The following is a 20,248-nucleotide window of genomic DNA, read 5'->3' on the forward strand; positions in this document are numbered from 1 at the left end:
GAAGCGATATTTCTGGATTTACCTTTATCAGGAACGCTCAAAGCAAAACATTTGAAATCCGAATATGTATAAGTACCGAACCTTTGCTGTATAAGACAAAGCCAACGAAATATTTAGCTTTGAATGCTTTCAAACTCGTCTGGCGTTCAAAATTAAATTTATAAACTTTGATAATTATTTTTAATGTATCATCTATATATATATTGTCTATGTGTGGTAAATAAAAGCATCTTTATAAATGCTACTACCTTATAAACCGTATATGCATGTCAATCTTGAAATCTGTTCTTTTATGGAAATGCTGTATAGGATCATCCTTTAAAGTTTGAAAAAAAGAAGGAAAAACAAATCAAACCTATAGATGAATCATATATAATGGATTATGATTGATACCATAGTATGGGAAGGGGTCTCACTAATTAGCGACAACAAGCGTCAAGAAGCGACAAGAAGCGACAACAAGAATTATTTTTGCCACAACAAGCGAAAAGAAGACTATTTAGCGACAAGAAAACATTTTTTTTTTATTAGATATAAAGAAATTTGAATTTCATTTTTTTTTAAATATACGAGCAGATATGTCTAATTAAAATGTTCTATTATATAGATAGACAAAGAAATGAAACATTTGTGAGGAAGAAAGAGATTGTGAAGTTTATATTTAGTATATTGGTAGATGAAGAAATTTAACATTTGTGAAGAAGAAAGAGATTGAACTTCTTTTTTTATTTTTAAATATGAAGAATATGTATAAGATAATGTATGTATCTGTTTTCATCAAAGTCAAAGTATGAATAAACGAATGGAGATATATATGGAGCGGACATAATTGAATATAATATTTTGATTCATTTGCCTAATACTATGCTCTAAATGTACTCTTGTTATGTCAATTCGATGCTTTATTTATAGAACTCTCAACCACGCTTTGCCATCTTTATTATTTAATCGTGTTTCCAGACCCCACGACGAGGACGTGGTTTTACCTTGGGGTCCATATATTTTTTTTATTTTTTTTTAATTATTTTTAGTCATTATATAGTAATATGTACATTCCTATCTAACATAATATTTATACATTTTGTACATGGTGATCCCATTTTGATAAGCAAACATGTGGAACATCAAATGAGATGGTTTAGTCACGTTTCTCCAACATTTGATAATTAGACTAAAACAACATAAGGGATTAGGGGGTCCTCATAAGGACTGGCATCGTGAAAATTACCTGTAATTCAACTATATCAGGTTTTAACTAAAAGATTGTAAAAAGGGATATTGTTAAAAAATATTTATATCAAAACATTAACAAACCATATATTTTTGGTCGAGTATAACCAGAAACGGTTACGTTATTATTTTCATCCGCCGTATTTGATTTACAAAAATAAAAAGGTTATTCAACAAAAAAATCCTTAAATAAACAAGGGAAATTCTAATCAAACTGAAAATTTCATAAAAAATTATGAAGAAATAATCAAGAAATTATTTTTTTTTAAAGATTTTTTTTATTAAAAGTAACATGAAAAATCGAAATGTTCACTGACTGTACGTATACCTCATTTTAGTAATGTATTCTATTACTTGATATATTTTTGTGTTTGTGTTACATGTAGATGTTAAAATCTAAACCGATGCAAAACAGCCAAGTTTTATTTACTTAGTATGTAAAAAGTCACCAAAAGCGATTGTCTTCTAGTGCGAAGAACCATATATCTACCTAGTCGTTCTGTCTGTATATCAGTAGAGCCGAACCCAGTTTTCGTGGTATGCTGTCTTAGCAGATGAAATAGTCAGTCGTATATCTGTCCACTTTTCCCACGAAAACGGAGATGATACAAATTGGGTACATCACTTCGCGTCGTGATCTATATAGTGTTTAACTGTGGGAACTGGCTTGGTGAATATTGTTCAGTACTAGTATTTTCGATTTGTTACTTGAGCTTTGGACAATTGATGCAAGTTGACTAAGAATTTTGAATAAAGTTACTGTATCGGTGATAATAAGCTGCGTTTTGTACTTTTATATAAGATTAATGACTCAAGATATATAAATTCTTAATAGCTCTCAAAATATAAAATGTTAATTTTAATTCAAGATCGCAACATTGTAATCTATAATACATTATTATGAAAAATAGAGAACAAAATTATGAAAAAAAGCAAAAAATTGCTTCCGGCCGTACGGTAACAGATACTGGATACCTGTAATTCGGTGGTTGTCGTTGCTGTGTAATAAATTCGTTTTTCGTTCATTATATTGTACATAAATTAGGCCGTTAGTTTTCTCGTTTGAATTGTTAAACATTTGTTTTCTCGGGTCCTTTTAAAGCTGACTATGCGGTATTACTTTGCTCATTGTTGAAGGTCGTACGGTGATCTATATTTGTTAATGTCTGTGTCATTTGGTCTCTTGGAAATAGTTGTCTCATTGGCAATCATACCACATCTTCTTTTTTTATGTATAATTGTTAAGTTCTGTTTCATTTTGTCTCTTGTAGAGAGTTGTCTCATTGTCTATCATACCATGCACATCTTTTTTTTATATAAAATAAAAAATTACATCACTGTGTTAGACTATATGGACTTTTACAATTTTGGGAGACTATTAAAAACTATATATATCTTTAAAAAATATATACCTTTTTAACAATATTTTGGTCAAGAACAGGTGAATTACAGGTAGATATCAAGATCGAGTCCTTAAGAGGACCCCATATTCCCTAATGTTGTTTTAGTCTAATTACCAAATGTTGGAGAAACGTGACCACACCGAGAAACGTGACCACACCAAATTGGTTTAGTCACGTTTCTCCAACATTTGATAATTAGACTAAAACAACATAAGGGATTAGGGGGTCCTCATAAGGACTGGCATCGTGAAAATTACCTGTAATTCAACTATATCAGGTTTTAACTAAAAGATTGTAAAAAGGGATATTGTTAAAAAATATTTATATCAAAACATTAACAAACCATATATTTTTGGTCGAGTATAACCAGAAACGGTTACGTTATTATTTTCATCCGCCGTATTTGATTTACAAAAATAAAAAGGTTATTCAACAAAAAAATCCTTAAATAAACAAGGGAAATTCTAATCAAACTGAAAATTTCATAAAAAATTATGAAGAAATAATCAAGAAATTATTTTTTTTTAAAGATTTTTTTTATTAAAAGTAACATGAAAAATCGAAATGTTCACTGACTGTACGTATACCTCATTTTAGTAATGTATTCTATTACTTGATATATTTTTGTGTTTGTGTTACATGTAGATGTTAAAATCTAAACCGATGCAAAACAGCCAAGTTTTATTTACTTAGTATGTAAAAAGTCACCAAAAGCGATTGTCTTCTAGTGCGAAGAACCATATATCTACCTAGTCGTTCTGTCTGTATATCAGTAGAGCCGAACCCAGTTTTCGTGGTATGCTGTCTTAGCAGATGAAATAGTCAGTCGTATATCTGTCCACTTTTCCCACGAAAACGGAGATGATACAAATTGGGTACATCACTTCGCGTCGTGATCTATATAGTGTTTAACTGTGGGAACTGGCTTGGTGAATATTGTTCAGTACTAGTATTTTCGATTTGTTACTTGAGCTTTGGACAATTGATGCAAGTTGACTAAGAATTTTGAATAAAGTTACTGTATCGGTGATAATAAGCTGCGTTTTGTACTTTTATATAAGATTAATGACTCAAGATATATAAATTCTTAATAGCTCTCAAAATATAAAATGTTAATTTTAATTCAAGATCGCAACATTGTAATCTATAATACATTATTATGAAAAATAGAGAACAAAATTATGAAAAAAAGCAAAAAATTGCTTCCGGCCGTACGGTAACAGATACTGGATACCTGTAATTCGGTGGTTGTCGTTGCTGTGTAATAAATTCGTTTTTCGTTCATTATATTGTACATAAATTAGGCCGTTAGTTTTCTCGTTTGAATTGTTAAACATTTGTTTTCTCGGGTCCTTTTAAAGCTGACTATGCGGTATTACTTTGCTCATTGTTGAAGGTCGTACGGTGATCTATATTTGTTAATGTCTGTGTCATTTGGTCTCTTGGAAATAGTTGTCTCATTGGCAATCATACCACATCTTCTTTTTTTATGTATAATTGTTAAGTTCTGTTTCATTTTGTCTCTTGTAGAGAGTTGTCTCATTGTCTATCATACCATGCACATCTTTTTTTTATATAAAATAAAAAATTACATCACTGTGTTAGACTATATGGACTTTTACAATTTTGGGAGACTATTAAAAACTATATATATCTTTAAAAAATATATACCTTTTTAACAATATTTTGGTCAAGAACAGGTGAATTACAGGTAGATATCAAGATCGAGTCCTTAAGAGGACCCCATATTCCCTAATGTTGTTTTAGTCTAATTACCAAATGTTGGAGAAACGTGACCACACCAAATTAACGAGTCGCGTGTCCCCTGTTTTATTGCTACAATAACATCCAATTAACACCTTCAACTTTGTACACGCGTCGGACTATACAATTACACGCGCCAGAATATACAATCATTGTAAATAATGAACACCTGTTGAAAACTCAAGATTGTCATTAATTTCCTTTCATCTTCAATCAATATGCATAAACATGATATATATCGTTTGATGAGGCAATAATCAAATAAAAAGATTAAAAACATTCACATTTCAATTTTCTTTTCCTCCTGTTTGATTTCAGTTCTTTGTATTTCACAATTTGTGTCAATATTTTCAGGACAATGATGCACAAATAATTCATTTTGCGAGCTTAATATATATTGCACGAAAAGAGTTTTAAAAAACAAATTATAAGATAAATAATATGTAACAGTTCTTAAACACAAGGAAAAGTAATCTCATAATACAATAATTAAACGTAATACTGGCTGTTATTCATAATAGATGATAAAATATTATGTAAATAATGTTTCTTTTTTTCTATCAATTTTAACTTTCTTGTCGCTAAAATTATTTTCTTTTGCATATTCTTTTAATATTTATTGCAATAATTCATTTTAATTAAAAAAAAATGTTTTCTTGTCGCTAAATAGTTTCTTGTCGCTTGTTGTCGCTAAAATAATTCTTGTTGTCGCTTCTTGTCGCTTGTTGACGCTTGTTGTCGCTAAAATTCTTGTTGTCGCTAATAAGTGAGACCGTATGGGAAGTGATGTGTTATAGACATTTATTTGCTAAACAATATACACGAAATAATAAAAGCATTGAATTATTTATTTAGAATCAAAATCTAAATGTATCTGTACATTTGCTGTGATTCAAGAATTTTATTAATGTCAGTAATCCCAAGACATTGACAAAGGGAAATTGCTTATTAGTTTTCGGCGGCAATGATTGGTTCTTTTGAAGGCAACCTGTTATAATGAAAATATATACATGATCATTTTGAACACTTTGTGAAAACACATTTATTGCTCTAAACAAAATGCGCATCCGAAGCAAAAATTTAAAACAAATGGTATCTATGAGGTTTTCCTCCCGAAGGTTTACCCAGTCCAATAGTCAGCACTTGGGACACACTTTTTTAATCCTGGTATCTGCAATGAGTGTATTGCTAAATATTAATCTTAAAATGTGTACATTCTCATTTTTGTGTAGGCATGCATTATAAGAAATAGCCTTTACATGTACTTGTATATGAGACAATATCTGAAAAAGTCTAATTTTTGGCAATAAGAAAAAAAACAAAAAAATCTTTAGACCCGGTATTTTAATAACACAAATCGAAGAACACACATTCAGGATCTAGGAACTGTTATCTGTAATTCAAACAATTGTTAAATGTGGTAACAATGGCAATTTTAAAAATGGTATAAAAAAATCCAGTTCTTTCCTGTTACCAAAGTGAATCAATTTTAAAAAGTTTCTAATGGGAATAAGGAATAAGTTTATGACACTATTTGTGGTGTACTAGTATATCCTGCAATAGTTTATCAAATGCCAATTATTGATTTTAGCATTTGCAATACAAAAGGTTTAGAAATATCCTAAAATATAGTCAGATATGTCGGTAACATGAAAGTATCTCGAGTAACAGGACAACGGTAACAGGACAGAGTTGGTAACAGAAAGGATTTTTTTTTCTAAAAAAAATATGCTTTATTTTATAGTTTAAGAAAAATACATCATTTCAGATTGGTCACAATTGGAAGATAACAGCAAACAATGTCATTTATCCTTCGAAACTGTATTTGCAAGATGAAAAATCTGCCTAGGTAATAAAAAATTCTAAAATAAATTCCTTTCTGTTACTATCTACTATATTAAAATTGCACAATGTTCTCTGCTGTTATCAAACCCAAAATACCTATTTTTTCATTCAATATACTGTATATTATTTTGAAATTTATTTAATATGGTGATGATAACTTATATTAAATGAAATAGTTGGCATATAGTAGATTAACTTTTTGATTCATCAGTGAAGTTGTCTTGAACATCCTTCCTGTTACTGATTATGGTTATGCTGTTACTTTCAGGTAACATGACAGAACGTAACAGAAAGGAATTATGCAGTACTTTTTGTTCATTTACTTGAATTGTGTATAAGTTTACTTCCATCTTCCATCTACATGTCAATTTGATAAGATACTATATAAACACATGTACTGGTATAGTGCTGACAATGAAATATTCTCAGAAGGTACATAAAAAGGCTGTAACAGGAGAGAACAACAAAATTATTTTTCTCCAAGTTCTGATCTTTGGGGAGTTCAGATTTTTTTATACTGGTTGCTATTCACATAAACATTTGGAGTCATACATTCAGGAAATGATGCTCTTCACATTGCATTACAAGAAATACATTTTTGGTCTTTCAAACATGTCCAGAGGAAGAAAAAAGGTAACAGGAGGGAAATTACCCCTGGGACAACATTTAAAATACCCTTAAAAATGCAAAATTTTCTTACATGCTTTAGTTATAACAAAACCAGACCAGTAATGGAGAAGTTTTTTTTATATAATCTATCAGATTTGTGAAAATAGGAAGGCTGTTTACTTAATTTAGATATTCTTTGAATGATTTAATTTTCAGAAAATAACAGGGGACAATATGATTTTTGGGGGGGTTGACCATTTAAATTATAATATTTTATTAGAATAAATATTAAAAAGAATGTTTAATTTGTTGCAGTTGGTGCATTATATACTCTATAGTTAATACTGTAACTTAAAATTTTCCAAAAAGGTGCCTGAATAAAAAAATAATTGCTGGTAAAGTGTGCGCATGGAAATTAGACTTTTTCAGATATTGTCTCAAATGCATTTATACTTATGTGACTAGACTTGAAGATATGGTTTAATACATTTATTCACCAAAGTTGCGAAAACATTACATGTATTTGAACATAAACATGAATTTTCATCAATCAAAGCAGTTACTGTATCAATTTAAACCCAGTATAACATTATTAGAATCTAGTGGACGGGAGAAATTGGAGATCGCAATTACAGAGTAAGTCTATCAATACTTAATTTTCTTAATGTTTTGTTTATTTTTTGTTTTTTGAGTTAGGTCGGTTTTTTTACTAATTTTTCTTCCATTCTCAATTTTATTTGAACATTAAAAATATACTACTTCCTAACTACGTACCGGCTACTGACTAGGCGGTTGGTATCTTTAATTTAGGGACAGATCGTTGTATTTCTGCGCCTACGATCCGCGAGCCTTTTAGCACATATACTCCGTTTTTGTTTCTGCGCAGATCTTTGGGGACTTTAGCTTATATAACATTAGAGTTCTATTCCTAAGTGGGTGGTACCATCTGATGCCATACCTTCCGGTGCCACTTACCGATGAGACTATGAAGTCCATAGTATTAGAGTTTTATTTTGTCGACAGTTTATATTCATCTACAGATATAAATTTGAATTTATCTTTTTATCAACTTATAAGCAGTAGCTTTATTAACTTTTTCGTTTCATCTGTATAATAACTTATTGATTTATGATCTTAAGATCTGGACATATATATGTTTTTGGTAGACTAGTTTGTTTTGAAACTGAAAAGAATAGATCGTTGAGAGTTGTCTAGCTTGTGATTGTTTTCCTAGTGTTAGGACTGGTCAAAACGCAAGGTGATTATACAGTGTAGATTTTTTAATTTAATATGAAACACACCTTTTGTGAAGGTTATTTATGTGCAAAAATAGAAACAACAAATTATCAATTTTCATAAAGAACATTTATTAACATAAAGAAAAATGTATGATCTCTACTTAGTCTTTATATTGGTTCTTTAACTTAAAAGGAACGTTTAGATTTCGCCTAGTTGTAATACTAGTTCTCTAAAAAATGCAACAGTAGTATACCACTGTTCAAAAGTCACAAATCGCTTGAGAGAAAACAAATTCGTGTTACAAACTATAAACGAGGGTAACACATCAACTGTAAGAGGCAAACAAAGGAACATCAGAAATACTGACTTGCAACAAAAACAAACGCCAACATACATATGATTGAACTATTGATATCAACTGCCATATTCATGACTTGGTACAGGACATCTTATGAAAAAATGTTGGGTTTAACCTAGTTTTATGGCTAGCCAAACCTCCCGCTTATATGACAATGTTAGAAAATATCGCTTAAATGACAAAAGTAAGCGACATAAATACAGTACACACACACATATACAAGAGCACTCATCACAGGGAAACGAACAAACAAATAATATATGATAGTCGACACAACTTGCAAACCGCAGAACAACAACGAACATCGTCCATCAACGACAGAATACACAGGAAATCATAACGAAACAGTGACGCACTTATGTAACGACTATGTTATCTCGACCTTGATACAATTATTTTCACAATACCAGTCCAAAACTTAATATATATCTTACATTTTTCCTAGTCCTAATACTAGTTCTCCAATTTAAAAGGAACAAATGTGGTGTATCTAGTCCTAAGAATAGTTCTCCATCTTAAAGGGATATTCATATTTTCTAGTGTAAATAATAGTTCAACTTTAAGGGACATATATATTTTAATTAGTCTCAATACTAGTTCGACTTAAAGAGGAATATATTTTTAACTTAGTTCCAATACCAGTTCCCCAAAATAAATGAACATATATGGCTTACTTTTACAAATTGTGAATTGTGACTTGGATGGAGAGTTGTCTCATTGGCACTCATACCACATCTTCTTATATCTATATATCTCTAATATAACTTATTCCTCCTAATAGTTCTCTTACGTCAACGAACATTCCTATACAAGTTTTCTAGAATAAAAGAGGAATACATCTTCCATCTGGGTATACTAAATTATCTATATAGTTTTCTTGAGAAAAAACAATATTTTTGATACCCTTTTGTAATAGTGCCCGCCTTTGTATCTTTTTATTTTCACAGATTCGAATGACTTCAGATCTTCAAGATACGATTCCAGATCTTCCGCTGAAGAAACAGACCAGAACAGACTCGCATCACCCCGTAGAACAAATGGCCGTGGACAGTGGACGAACCGTAGAAATAATTGTTTTAGAGCTTGGAACAATCGCCAAGCTCGAAATTTTGGACATGCTGGATTTCGGAGTCAAACTGATGCTCGGACAATCAGAAGACCAGGGCCAGGTTTAAGGAATACTCCTATGAGGGGGAATAATCCCAGAAATTCGAGACCATTTGTTGATTCTTCATTGACATCAAGACAACCGCCTAGACCTTCACCTTTTAACGCGAGATCAAGATTTGGTTCCAATCGAAGGGTGACGCCTTTATTAAGACGTATCGCGACAAGACAATTAAGTCCTCCATACTGATTAGTGTACATATATGTACCAGTATAATCAAATGCTAACAGACCTGTCCACTGAATTGATGAACAATCTTAAAAGCTACTATAAAAGTGTAAATTTTGTTTTTATTTGAGTAGTTTCTTTAAAATCCTACAGTAATATTGAGAATGCAACAAAAATATAAATGTCAGTGTACTCCAATTCAACAAAGATGGCTCTGACAAGCAATAAAACTAAACAGTTCTGACTAGAAATACATTACAAAATAACAGACTGTCAAATTGTAGTTTTCATCATATTTTTATTAATATTTGTATGATAATGAGTAAAAGAGGGACGAAAGATACCAGAGGGACAGTCAGACTCATAAATCGAAAATAAACTGACAACGCCTGGCTAAAACTGAAAGAGACAAAAAGACAAACAATAGAACACAAGACACAACATAGAAAACTAAAGAATAAGTAACACGAACGCCACCAAAAACTAGGGGTGATCTCAGGTGTTCCGGAAGGGTAAGCAGATCCTGCTCCCCATGTGGCAGCCGTCGTGTTGCTTATGTTATAAAAAATCCGGTAAATAGTCTAATTCGGTAAGTCACATTCATGAAAGGGAAGGGGATTGAAGTTACGACGTAAGGAACATGTCCGATATCATTTGTGAAACGGTTATCCCATAACGGTCAACCAACTCGTGATGGCGTCCGTAAAATTTACGAAGGGATGATTTCAACTTTACCATTTGGAACTCTTGGTTTAATAGCTTCCATGTGAGCAACAACCCTTTATCAAGAAAATCATGATAGGAAATGCAAGCACGGGAATATCGTATCAATTGGGAGATATATAATCCGTATGCAGGTGCTTCCGGAATGTTGCTACTTAGAAATGGAAAGTTCACAATTGGAAAGCTGAAATCATCTCTTTTGTCGTGAAGTTTTGTTTTCAACCGACCCTCATTGTCAATTTATAGATGTAAGTCAAGAGTAAGCACCAGACGAACACACAAGTTGAGTACGTTTGTATTTTTATGCGATGATTGTGTACGCAGCAGTTATACTATAGGTATTGAACTATTGCAAGTTGTCTAACAATCTAATTAAAATGCAGCTACTTTGTCAAAGCTTTGCTTACAATGTTCTGTAAACACTCAGTTCTAGCAAAACGTGGTCAAGATAATGTTTTAATCAGAATGGTTGTCTTACAACAGAAAGATAGAAAGCCAAATAAAACAAAGAAATAACAGGACCCTATAAAAAACCAAAAACTAAATACAAACAAAATACAAAACCTGGTCAAGATATTGTATTTAATCAGAGTGGTGTCATACAACAGGAAGATAGAAAGCTACATACCGTAAAATAAAGAAATAGCAGAACCCCCATAACAAAATTCTCTAAAACTGAACACAAACAAAATACAAATGAACTCTCCTGGATAAAAATAAAAGAGCTGCATATCCCATTGATTTACATGATAACATCAATGGACAGGGAAACATATCTAACACCTCACCTGTGAATACTCAATATACACTTCTTATCCTAAGAAAAAATGTACACACATGTTCTCTCGAAATGGGGATATAAGATACGATGCTACTTGTAGAAGAAGTGTCACCCTTTCCGCAGTTTAAAGGCTACTTGTAAAACATCATTCAGGTTTCTGATTGCAACATACCCTTTATTTCCAGAGGCATCCACAGTGTGAATTCATTATTCCGGTTGACCCAGTTTACAGAAGGGAAAAAAAACACTTTACTTATTTATGTTGAAGACCTGTTTGACCAAAAATGAACATAAAAAAATTAGCCAAAGGGTCTCAGGTCAACTTTTCCTGTTGAAGTTGAAACATATAAATGTTTCCGAACCTAAGTATTATCTTTATTGTCGATTTAATGAAGTCATGAATATACAAAAACAATTTGCCATTAGACGTTGAGCAAACACCAGAGAATAATAAACAACAGAAGACATACTTTACTTTTTTTGTATCTGTTTTGATAAATGTACAATTTGAAAGTTAACTCTTTAATCATATGACATTGTAATTCAACTTCCATTTTCGGTCTCCTTAATGAATGATCCAACGCGTACAAAAAAGGACTAACAGACGTATACTTTTTTAAATACACATTTTCTTTTTCCGAAGATGAGGTTGAAAACAAAGCTCTTAGTTCTTGAAACCTTGACATTCGATGTTCAGTTATACATTATGTTACGAAATATTAACAAAGTCAAAGGTCAATTTCTATGAACATTCTAAAGAACAGAACCAAAATATCATCACCAACTTTATAAGTTGTAAAATCATCAGCAATTCTTTCTTTGTTCATACTACAAATATGTAGTACAGATGGAAATAATGGTAAAAGAAAACACGGTATTATGATAAGTATCTTAAGCATCTTACTTTGCAAAAAAAAAGATTTCAAAAGGAATATTCAAACTCATAAGTCAGAAATCAATTGGCAATGACAAGGACAAACAAAAACCAAAAAAATACGAAAAAACAATCAACAGCACATGAAAAACAACATAGAAAACTAAAGACTGAGCAACACGATCCTCGTACAAAAAGAGGTGATTTCATGCACTCCGGAAGGGTAATCAGATCCTGTTCCACATGTGGAACCGTCGTATTGGTCAAGTGAGTACAACGCAGTGGTAATTAGTCTTATTCAGAAGGTCACATTCGTGGGGTTTTGTTGACAGTCTTTTCTATATAGATCATATGCCGGGTTTTTCTTTCTTATTTAATCCAAAAAGTTGATTAAATAAGAAAATCCAAAAAGTTGCATTTTAGCTTCATTTAAGATTGAAAACCCATTGTTGGCCTTTAACTGTTTTATACTTAATTGGTCGGGTTGTTCTCTGTTTGACACATTCCCCGTTTCCATTCTCAAGCATTCTACATGTATATATTTTGTTTATGTTTGAAGATTTTTTTTAAAGATAATGTGTGTTAGTATGTGTTTTTATGTTTTAATGTGAAATATCATGGTTAATATATATTGTATTGTATATGCATTTGTATGTAACCGTTACACACCAGCCAAAAAGATGCTTAAGTTTCAAACATTTTAAATCAAACGAATTATCACCTTTCTTTCGAGTAGAACTTTAATTCAGACCAAAACGTAGTATTTCTTTGAGCAATAAGTTACTCCGCTGTTAAATAATTTGATAATTTGGTAAAGTTTGATAATTCATGTTTGTATTAGTAATACATTGGTCACCCAAAGGTTGTCATTTGGAAATCATATGGTATATAGAGGTAAATAGATAGAAACAAAAGAATTTAATGTAAGTTGTTCGTATTAGGTTTTTGGATTTTCAATTAATTTGCCCTCCAGCATCACCGAAGCGACATTGATATTCGCCGAAATGTATATTTGGTGTATCAATTTATTTTATGGGCAACAAACTAGTGCTAAGTTACATTTGGTTTGTAAGATTACCGTCGGCAATTTTAATAAGATACAAAAGAGGAGTATTAAAACAGTTAAAGGTGGAATAAAGACATACAAAATAGTAGATTAGATAAAAGATACAAAAAGACATGATAAAAAAAATATGATCAAGACAAGTAACGATCTTACAAAATTTGGCGTGAATTCATGTATTCGGGAAGGGAAATCAGTAGCTACTCCACTAGTTGTTCATTTGAAACAATCAAGTCCGTTGATTATTTTTTTAATCATGAATCCATTGTCATTTTTATTTGTTCACTATCAGATTTCATAAAATTTGCAAAAAATACCCTAAAACATAATTATATTGATTTTCTTATGGTATGTTAAATCAAGTCAAGACATTTCGTCTTGTATGAAGTCATATCATGTATTAATACTAAGTCTTAATGAATCACTTTATTAGGTGTGTCAGTAACAATGCGGAAATCTATGTAAAAATTATCCATTGAATATTCTAACTATTAAAGAAACAATTTTTTTATTGTGCTATAAAATATTTTTAATTCCCAAACAATCAATTATAATTGTGTCTTTTTTTCTTTCGATATATCTCGCTAGTGATCTATCTTTTAGGTGACTGCTATTTATTTCTCCTTTCCTTTCGTCTTCGTCGCAATATACCTGTAGAAAGTAGTCATTAGAAGTGATTCAGTTCCTTAGCAACATATTTATGATTCTGTTGATTCCGAATATAATTTTTATCTATTTTCAAAGTACAAAGATGAGACATATGATTTTGTGTGGTGACATGCATTTGATGATTAACCTGTAGTGATTTATATTCCAAAATAACATGTTTATCATTTTAACATAAAAACAATATTTCCTAAAAAAATCAAAAAATATATACTTGGAACACTATGTCACGGATGCCATTAAATATTCATTGTTCTTGAAAGAGATTTTATAGTGAAAATTTGAAATGGTCTTAGATACTTAAAATTGAAAAAGGATACATACATTATTACATGAAGCTACTTATCGGATGAATTAAGAAGAAAGGCTTGTAGATCAATTTAAAGGCAAGTACAAATAAGTAACCATTATTTAGTTAGAATTTTAGAATAAATTCTGAATTTAAGCTTGCTGTTCGAGTGTTTTATAAAAAATCTTAGTTTGTCTAATATAGGCAGTATGCACCGCGTATCATGTGGGTAATAGTAAGGACCATCTTAACGATTGCATAGATAACACAGTCATAGGTTTTACAAACAGTCGATTTTTGAACTTTATGGTGATAATACAGGCCCTCTATATTTGAGAATCTGGATGGGGTTTACCCAATAAAAAATAATGGGACAAAATCTGCAGAAAAATCAACCTTAAAAAATCCAAAAGAAATAGTGAGATGTGTTCGAATCCGACATAAAGCCCCAGTTCCACTAGACCACGATCGCTCTACGCTCACCGCGATCTAAAATAAATTCAGATCGTGGTGAGGTCACGGTATGAGCAGCATGAAAATGTAAATTTTCGTTGCTGTCACGATGCTTTTACGTCCTCATTACGCTTCTACAACGATCCCGCTACGATTATATCACGTTCTCACCGCGCTTATTCTGCGACCTGCCTTCACTTATCCAAATCTTTCTACGCTCACTTCGACCACACCACGAGTTATCCGATTGCAACACGATCTAACCACGCTTTTACTGCGATTATAGTACGTTCTTACCACGATTGTACTACGTTCATACCGCGATTTTACTACATTATCAGTAATAACGTCAACATCGTGTTCCATATCAATACAATTCCGTTCCTTCTATTTCTGATTAATACATAGATTTCTCGGAAACAATACCGTTATGCCACCAAAATCTTCTAGAACACGTGGGCGTGGTGGTAGGGGTTGATGTAGAGGCAGGGGGGCTCTAATAGTAACGAATCCTGATCAAGCAGAGATTTCGGACCGACCAATCCAACCTAAATTACAACATTTTGCTGGTCCATAAAGCTCAAATGACGATTTTAGTGAACGATAGCAGAGATGACACAGATGTGTCAATAGATATAGGAAGATGTGGTATGAATGCCAATGAGACAACTCACAATCCAAGTAACAATTTATAAAAGTAAACCATCAAAGGCAAAGGTACGGCCTTCAACACGGAGCCTTGGCTCACACCAAACAGCAAGCTATAAAGGGCCCCAAAAATACTAATGTAAAACCATTCAAACGGGAAAACCAACGGTCTAATCTATATAAACGAGAAGCATGGTTGAGCCGTTAGAGAAAATGGACAAGAACTTCATACAGACTAACAAAAACTCGGGAGATATATAATATATGTTATGTGAAAATGACAATGAGAATGATGGTCGTAGTCAGGTCGTAAGAAGAGCGTGATGAGAACGTGATGGTCGTAGTGAGGTCGTAATAACATCGCTGTGAGATCGTAGTGCAGTCTCTCCGAATAGAATCACGCTTTCGCTACGTTCTCGCTACGATGGTACAGCGACCTTTGCGATCTTACTACGACCTTAGTGCGATCTCACTACGATTCTACTACGACCTGATTTCGCAACGACCGCACCACGATTGTTTTGAACATGTTCAAAGTTGGCCACGCTGATCACGATCTTGAAGACCTCACCACGACTGTGATACGACCTTATTGCGATCTACACGATCGCACTACGGTCATCAAAATTTGCATTTTTTTCACAGATCGTAGTGCGATCGTTGCCTAGTGGGACTGTGGTATTAACCGACAATGGTTGAGTTTTTTCCTGCAGAAGGTCAATGGTTCTCTCCGATGCTCGTGTTTCCTCCATCAGTAAAAATCCTGCCGCCATGTCATGGTGATATTGCCAAAAATAACTGAAAAAGGGGTTTTGACCACACACTTAACTGATTTGTTGTGCTGTTTTTCCCTGACGTTTTAAGTTTGTTATTGACATATGAGTTTGGAAGTCCCTTTGGTATCTTTCTCCTCTCCTGTAATTTATATTATTTACATAAACGAAGAGTTTTTACCGAACTTTTGCACTAAAAATAACATTGACAAAGGAAGCTCTGTAGTCCATTCTTTTTCTAATATAATCTGTCACATACAAATAATTTTTAAACCATCAGTATTTATTTTCAGATGCAGTTAATCAGCCTTGTGTCAGTTATCATTGGGTTCGCTGTTACAGCATGTAACGGACAGTTAGATCCTTCAGGTAAGATGGAACGATCGAAAAGATTTCAGAAAAAAAATGAACACAGACAGAAACGCATTGGAATATTAAAGTAGGGCAACAACTATTTACCGGTACCCAATTATTAAAAAAGATATGTAGAGCATATACATCAAGAGGAAAACAAACTGAGGGATTTGCATGTAATAACAAAGGAATGAGACCGGATACGTAAACTTGTTGATTGTCTCAAGCTATGCATGTATGCATCTCTCGCAAAGTACATCTATACTTAGTTGACACAATCGGTTTATCGATCAGTTGATACACAGGAAATTACAAATTATCAAATAAACGTAAAAAACGTAAATTATCATGTCAGTGAGCATAATATAAGCATAAGTGGTAAGTTATTATAAGCTACAATAGGGATATTGTTTTATCAACAACTTAAAAATTTTCCCAATTCCTTCATAGATACATGATAGTATTAATTTTGAAGTTAAGATGAACCTGTTGATTTCATGTAAAAAGCGGGACATCGAATCCTTATTATTACGGTAATTTCGGGTAGAAGTCTCGTAAACTTAGACATGATCAATGCAAATGAATTGATCCTTCGAATAAAAGCATTCTCGCGCCTGTTCTAAGTCTGGAACCTCTGGTCTTTGTTTGTCCTGAATGTTGTTTAAATTTTGGTTCATTTATGTTTCGGAATTTAGTGTGACTTCTTTTTTTTTCTGAACTAGTACACGTTTTGTGTTGATGAGACAACTGAAGAAAACTTCCGGTCATACTTTTCCCGCTGATTGGTGGCATTGGCCTGAAACGGGGAATGTGTCAAAGAGACAACAAGCCGACCAAAGAGCAGAACACAGCCGAAGGCTAACAATGGGTCTTCAACACAGCGAGAAAATCCAGCACCCGGAGTCGTGCTTCAGCTGGCCCCTAAACAAAAAATTGTACTAGTTCAGTGATGATGGACGTCATACTAAACCCCGAATTATATATATGAACTAAAATTAAAAATCATACAAAACTAACAGAGGCCAGAGGCTCCTGACTTGGGACAGGCGCAAAAATGCGACGGGGTTAATAAACATATTTTTGAGAACTCAACCCTCCCCTATACCTCTATCCAATGTAGAAAATAAACAACACACAGCAATATGCACAGTGAAACTTAGTTTAAAAGAAACCATTCCAATGTCAGAATAGATAACAAAAGTACTAAACAAAATTACAATGACAATGATACATGAACTAACAAAGGACTACATGTACTAGCAGTTACTAACATGCCTGCTACAGACCTTAATTAAACTGATTAAAAGATTATGTTTTCATTATATATGGATATCAAACACAATCCCTCCCGTTAGGGGTTAAGTATCGTACAATCATAAAATTTATGAGAAAGAACAAATTAACCTGTATCAGGCCAACATCTGGTTTTAGAATAAATGTGTTTATTTCCGATGCAAAGACCTTTTAAGTGAATCAAAATTAAAGCAAAAATATGCTACCTTTAATGACCTGACAACAGTATCGTTACTTTATCCCTTCTTAATAACTCTGTTTAAAGGTTTAGTTTGCTTTTGAGGTGAATGCCGACATTTTGATGCTTTGCAAAGAAGATTGGATGTGAAATACTTGAACGTATAAGATGTCTGCATGTTGATTTATATTTACGAATGATGTCATTGGACCGATTATGAAATTTAGTAAATGTTTTGACTAGTTTTGTTGGTTGTTTTTGTTTTGTTTTTGCCTTGGGGGAGGGATATTTTTATGCACCGTTCCGATCTGATAGTCAAGCCAAGGGATACACAAAATTCTTTGTCAATCTTTATAATCATAATATTATGATTCACCACTGATTTCATTCCTTATCTTTATTTTAAAATAGCAAAATATGACTGTACACAATGAAAGACAAAACAAATGATAATTTTATGCGACACTAAAATTTAATGTATTATAATACATTTACTACAGATATGCATTGAATTTTAATATAATCCAGTAAATTTATTCTTAAACCAATAGATAAATCAATGTGTTTTAGTGATTTACTGAACAATTGGATCTGTCAATGTCAAACAATATTTATTGTATAACTGGTAATATATTTAGGTAAATGAATTTATCTCGTATTATTAATGCGTTTTAAAACGCTTAAGAAATTTGGTAATTGTTCAAGATGAATAGTGTTCCTTGAAACACAACAGCTTTACATGTCAACAAATTCCGTTATATTAATGTTATAAATTCTGTGTCAATTGGTCTCCTGTGAAGAGTTTTCTCATTGGCAATCAAACCTTATCTTCTTTTTTTATATTTACTGCTGAGTTTGTTATTCGTGCTGTGTGGATGCAGTATAATGTATTCCCGTGTCTGTAGAATATGGCCTGATATTTTTGCAGTTAGCTAGGGGTTTTTGCTTATCTACATAATCCATTATATCATGTAATATTCCATTTTCTGTCTCATTTTGGTCTTGTTTTAAGAGTTGTCTCATTGGCAATCACACCACCTCTTCTTTTTTTTATATATTCGCATACTATGCAGCTGTCATGATTTTAAATTAAATCATGAAACCAATCCCAGTAAAACACCAACATCTCATTTATCATTCAAAGAAAAGACAATTATGTTAATGAGAACAGAGATTTGTATAGTCAAACTCCTTGAGGAGAATCATGAACAATTTTATCATTAATATATCTTTTTTTTAAAATACAGATAGCAGCGTGGAACTGCCAAGTGGATTTTCCTTTATTGGAGGGACAGAAAAAAAACGATTTCGAGAGGACCTTTCGAAAACGAGTTATTCAAGAACATTTAGAATTGTTGATCCCAAACAAAGACGCGTTGACGCAAATTCCACTTCGTTAAGAAACGATGATAATGATAGTGATAATGACAATGGCGATAATAAATGGACGAACAGACGAACATTTGTTCACACGAGAAGAAGACCAAATAGATATGTATCAGCTATAGGAAGTATCTCAAGATATCAACAAAGACCGATATCAAGTTTTTCAAGATATCCACAACAAAGACCGATATCAAGTTTTTCAAGATATCCACAACACAGATCGATATCAAGTATTCCAAGATATCGACAAAGACCGTTATCAATTATTCCAAGATATCAACAAAAACCGATTTCAGGTATTTCAAGATATCATCAAAGACCGATTTCAACGTTTAGAACTTTCCGGCCGAGTTTAATTACCAGAAGGCGTTTTATTGTACCGGTACAATAAATGACAATTCATTTGATTTTATTAAGTTTTAGATCTTTAAATCCGACTATCCTAAATTAGATCGACACTGTGACATTGAGAAAGCGATTCCTTAACTTAGCATTAAAAGACCAATGAAATGTCTGTCCATTATACATTTGTATCAGGTCTTACTCGCCTATGGCCTGAATACAATTGTTCCTAATTCAACAGAGTCTATCTCAGCTCTACTTTATTTGGCTTTCTATCTTTCTGTAAAACTACCAATCTGATTAAATACATTATCTTGCCCAGGTTCTGCTAAAAATGAGTGTTTACAGAACATTGTAGGCAAAGCTTTGACAAAGTATCTACATTTCAATTAGATTGTTAGACACGTTGAAATAGTTCAATGCCTACAACTGCTGAGTGCAAGTACACAGTCATCGCATAATGTACTTAACTTGTGTGTTCGTCTGGTGATTGTGACAGATGCTTACTCATTATCATACACATTTTAATAAAAATATGATGAAAAATACCATTTAACGTCTGTTATTTTGTAATGTATTTCGAGTTAGAACCGTTTAGTTTTGCTGCTTGTCAGAGCCATCTTTGTTGAATGGGAGTACAC

General features: G+C 32.5%; 1 long non-coding RNA gene across 1 annotated transcript; it reads left to right on the top strand.

The window, feature by feature from the left end:
• Nucleotides 1-13,874: 13,874 nt before the first annotated feature.
• LOC139520546 (uncharacterized) lies at nucleotides 13,875-20,158 on the top strand. The gene is made up of 3 exons (XR_011663917.1): nucleotides 13,875-14,277; nucleotides 16,348-16,423; nucleotides 19,127-20,158. It is a non-coding gene; the product is annotated as an uncharacterized lncRNA (long non-coding RNA).
• The last annotated feature ends 90 nt before the right edge of the window (nucleotides 20,159-20,248 follow it).

This window comes from Mytilus edulis, chromosome 4 (assembly GCF_963676685.1).
Source record: "Mytilus edulis chromosome 4, xbMytEdul2.2, whole genome shotgun sequence".
Taxonomy (NCBI): Eukaryota; Metazoa; Mollusca; class Bivalvia; order Mytilida; family Mytilidae; genus Mytilus; species Mytilus edulis.